General features: G+C 33.5%; 1 pseudogene; it reads left to right on the forward strand.

Moving 5' to 3' along the window:
* Positions 1 to 359: 359 nt before the first annotated feature.
* Positions 360 to 731, forward strand: LOC102477814 (28S ribosomal protein S36, mitochondrial pseudogene; annotated as a pseudogene).
* Positions 732 to 4,884: the final 4,153 nt, after the last annotated feature.

The raw sequence follows: 4,884 nt of genomic DNA on the forward strand, positions 1-4,884 counted from the left end.
TAATTTTATGTGGGGCCATACATATGAGCCACATAAACATATAATTGGAGTGTAACCAATAAAGGGATGTAATAAGCAATATATTTATAGTGTTCAACTTAGTCTAGAAAAAATTTACAAAACTTCATGGAGCCAGTTATTTCATTTTCTTCAAGAAATTTGATCAGAAATATCAAAGGTGTGTTATGGTAAAGTGAGAGAAATAATTTCATAGACTGTCAGACAAGGTTGTAATTATTGTATTATTAGAATTTCTGTATGTCCATAGGATTTCTAGGAATACTACATATTTTCTTTTACTTGAGCATTAGAAATCTCAAATTAAAAATAAATTAATCAATAATTACTCTAGAGGGGTCATGATGGGCAGTAAGATGGCATCTGTCAGCAGGGTAGTGCCGGTAGTGAAGCCACATACACCATTAATAAGGTATCCTGACAGAAGAGACAATTCTAAACCCAATGTATCAGAAGCTTTGGAGTCAGCAGGGCTGCCATCCCATTCTTCTGCAGTTTCACAGCATTCTAAGGGAAGTAAATCACCAGATTTGCTGATGTATCAGGGTCCACCAGACACAACAGAAATAATAAAAACTTTACCTCAGAAATACAGAAGGAAACTGGTGTCTCAAGAAGAAATTGAATTTATCCAACATGGTGGTCCAGAGTAATCACTTTGGCTGCTGTTTTCATCAGAAAGAAAAATTGTCTTTACAACAAAGAACTTCTAAAATGAAAAAAACAAAATTACTCTAAAGTATCCTAAAACACATTTTTTAATGCTTTGCATTTTCTTTTTTCTTTTTTTTATAATTATTTATTTATTTGTATTTATACATTCATTTATTTTAATTTAACTAGAGAGACATACAAAGAGAGAGAGAGGGAAAGTGAGAAAAGCAAGCCGCCAGGTCTGGGACTCGAACCACGGTCATCCATGTGGGAGAGTCCCGTGCCATAACCACCACACCACCTGCTGGTCCCAATACTTTGCATTTTCTAACATGAGTTGATCACACTATTTGTCTCAGTTAAAGAATTAATTGAATAATAAAGTCAATTTGGTCATCAGATTAATTAGCTGGTTAAATCAATTGTCAATGTCAGGTTGAGTGAGAGATGGAAAATATCAATTGTATGTTTTATTTTAAGGATAGAAGCTTTTATAAATGATTTATTAAGTTTTATTTATTAATTCATTTATTTATTTTTAATTTGACAGAGAGAGAGAGAGAGAAAGTGAGAAAGCAAGACACTAGGTCCAGGGCTCCTGGGACTCGAACCATGGTCATCCATATGGGAGTATTCAGCACCTTAACCACCACGCCACCTGCTGATTCCCCCAGGGAAGCTTTTTAAGATTTCATCTTTTATTTAAGTTCCACCTATAGATTTTTTTTTTCAATGAAGCATTTATTTTTTTTTGTATAGCAATTTCAACAGAGTTTTTACAATATTGTGATTCGAAGTATCTTTGAATCCACTTCACCAATGGAAAGATGAAAGGTTAAGTGATTGTTGACTGTGGTGCTGCTAACAAATTACAAATCTACAACTCTCACACAGGGGCTGCTGACTCCAGATTCACTATTTTTTCCTCTCCTTAATGCAAAGGAATAAAATGTTGCAAGTTTTAGAGCCATCAAGGATAAAAAGATATTATAACTTATGAGGAATGGTTATTTCTCCACAGAAATATTTCCTTGCCATAATACTAAAGTGAGATAGAATTCCTTGCAGTATACTTGAGAAATAAAGCAGATGATAGATCTTTCACATTGTTAAAAAATAAATATTATCAAGAAATATGTGTGTCATCTATCACTATCATGAAGCTTTTCTATAATTAACAGGACAGAGACTCATGAGGTCTCATGTGAGTTTCTCTATGAAGTTAGCTAGGTGTATGGAATTCTAAAGTCCATGTTTTTCCTGTTTAAAGTTAAACAAGAGTATTTATTAAAGAGCCTACAGCATGATTAGTACTATTGGAAATGGAAACATAAAAGATAACCTTTCCTTATTCACAATGTTCCTTTTCCTTACCCTCTCATTCCTTTCTTTCTTCTCACAGCCATTAACACCCTGCAGTACTGGCACTATTGCTTCAATGAGAATAGTAAACAACATCTAATCTATGTTGTAGCTCCTGGCATAAGTCACAATCTTGTGATGTAGACAGAAGTTTTACCAATGAAAGAATTAGAGCATTATATTCTGAACTATGAGTTTCTATCAATTCAATATGAATTGTAGAGTAATATTAAATATGGAAGATAGTTGATTAGTTTAGTTCATCAATTGAATCTGATGAATAAGTAAGTGAGAGAAGTATAATTGGGGATAACTGTGATGAACTAGAGATCTTTTGTTATGTCTAGCAATGGTCATTACCCCAGTGTTGTAAAAAATAATATTAGAAATTCAACCTGAGCATTGTCAAGTTTCTCCCCATTTTCCTTTGTTTAGGAATCTGGAAATTAAAGTCAAAGTTAAAAATCTCCCAGTTTTTAAAAATAGCAAATAAAATAGACTTCTGGAAAAGATCATCTGGGCAAAACAAAATAACAATAGCTATCAGTTTTCAAACTACTGTTTGTTTGTTTTAATTTACAAAAATATAAGAAGTATAAAATGTAGTAACATTTTTTTAAAAGAACAGTTACAACAAATATGATCAACGCTTAGCTAGCTTCTGGACCAAGGAAAAGTGCTAACCTATAAAAGTATTGAGAAGTACAATAAAGAAGAGAAAACATGTCAAATAAAGTAAAGAGGAAGGAAGAGTACGTGGAAAAGGAAGCAAAGTATTGAGGAGGGAAGAGAAAGAAAAGATACGGGAGGTGAGGGAGGGAAATTTTTTTTTTTTCACAAACACTGTGTGATAGCTCCATTTCACTCTCAAATTCATTAAAAGAGGAAAGAAGTTTGTGTTAAATTTTTTTACAACATCAATTGAAGAAATGCTCTCAACTTTCATTTTCTTGCGAGTGATGAACAGATGTTTCCACAAGTTACTGAGTTTACTTTAGTGTCAGAGGCTGGATATGTGTGTATAAAAATCCCTCTTTAGTCAAAAAGAAGCAAATAAGAGAAATCTCTCACCAGTGTAAATATTTCAGACCGTACTAAACTCCATAATGCCAGGGCATAAAATGTGCTTGGCCAGAACACATTAACTTGTTCCCTCCAATTTCAATAACAGTAGTAGTTTCCTTTTTGAGTTTGAAATAACAAATCACACTTAGCAAAAAAAAAAAAAAAATCTCTAAAGGCAGGAACCTTTTAAAACTCTGACTCTTTAGCATGTGAACCTCATTCCTAAGTACTTAAATGACAGACTATTAACTTTGTTTTCCACTTTCTTTCAGTCATGACTTGACTTTCAAAACATTTTGGTCAACCAGACTTAAAGTCTCCATGCGGAAGAAACATTGAGGAATCATGTACTTCTCTCCCTTTGCAATTCCCCTTCAGGGCAGGGCACATACAAGTGACCCTAGCTTTTGACAAACCTTAGCTGAACAAAATGTAACAAGCCCTGTCTGTTTTGAGCAGAATTTTCTATTCTGACAGATATAGCTCAGCAGCATTTGATGTCTGCTTGCTGGTCATAGATAATGGTGCATCTTGGGACCATTGTCATTCTTGTCAATAAAAAGGCCTGGGGGGACATGCAACAAAGCTACCTTTTGATTCACCGTTTTTCTTTCCTTCCCAGGACATTTGTAAGCCTGTGGTCAGCTAGGTCATTTTATTTTATCCTGATGTGCCTTGATAATAGCATCATGTCTACAAAAAATTTGACAGGCCATCGATGTCTGTTTCTCTGACTCCAATGTTGTTTTCCAGTCCTTCTCAATGTCAAACATACTTTGAAAGCTACTGATTATGTTGGTTGGAACTACATTTGACAGGACATCTCTTCTTTGAGAAAATTAAGCTCATGGGGGTTGATCTGTGAATTTAAGGTAATTTTTTGAGCAATGTGAAAGACTTCCTCTCTACTGCTGGCATTCAAAAATATGTCTGAAAAACCGTAAATTTAGTTAATGTTTTAGTATGAGTTTTGAAAACCAGACCAAGAAGAACTGATATGTTGAAAATGAATTCATTCTGCCTTTCATTAAATTGAAACTACTTATCCACTTATTAAATTCTGGTATTATTGTGAATAATATGACATGCAGGGATATGCCATTGTTTATATTCTTAAAAGCTATTTGGAAGTATATGTTCAGAAATTATATACACACTCACACAAATACATGTACATGCACACAGGCAAACACACATATAACGAAATATGTTTTGAATTATATATTATGAAATAATAAAGATACTGTATATAAAAAAGAATGTGCAATATGATGGTGTGTCATCAAAAATATTATTGTATTATAGGTTTTTAGAAAAGTTTTTACATCTTGTTTCTGATCAGACTTTCTGGGATATTGTTCCCTCCCAGCACACATACTTTTTTTGTCGGTAAGTAGACAAGTGCATAGAGAATGTGAGTTTTCCCACTGACTTAGAGAAATTGGCACAACTGAGAAGTCAAACCAAGTACTTTGTATGAACTTCAAGATTCTTTTCATTATATATGAAGCTCTTGGCAAACAGTAAGAGCTCAATAATTGTCAGCTAGTAGGATCAGAACTAGTTAGCATATGTTGAAAAAATTTTATAGTACACTAAAATGTTTTATCTCCCCTTCTGAAAAAGAAATTTTTAAAAATATTTATTTATTTAATTTTATTTGTCATTCTTAGCTTTTAATTGATGAGAGAATGAGAGAGAGAGAGAGAAAATGAGAGAGCAAGCCACAAGGTCTAAGACTTGAACCGTAGTCAGCCATGTGGGAGCCTAGCACCTTAACCATCA

The sequence above is a fragment of the Tupaia chinensis genome, unplaced genomic scaffold, assembly GCF_000334495.1.
Source record: "Tupaia chinensis unplaced genomic scaffold, TupChi_1.0 Scaffold000638_1, whole genome shotgun sequence".
NCBI classification, from domain to species: Eukaryota; Metazoa; Chordata; class Mammalia; order Scandentia; family Tupaiidae; genus Tupaia; species Tupaia belangeri.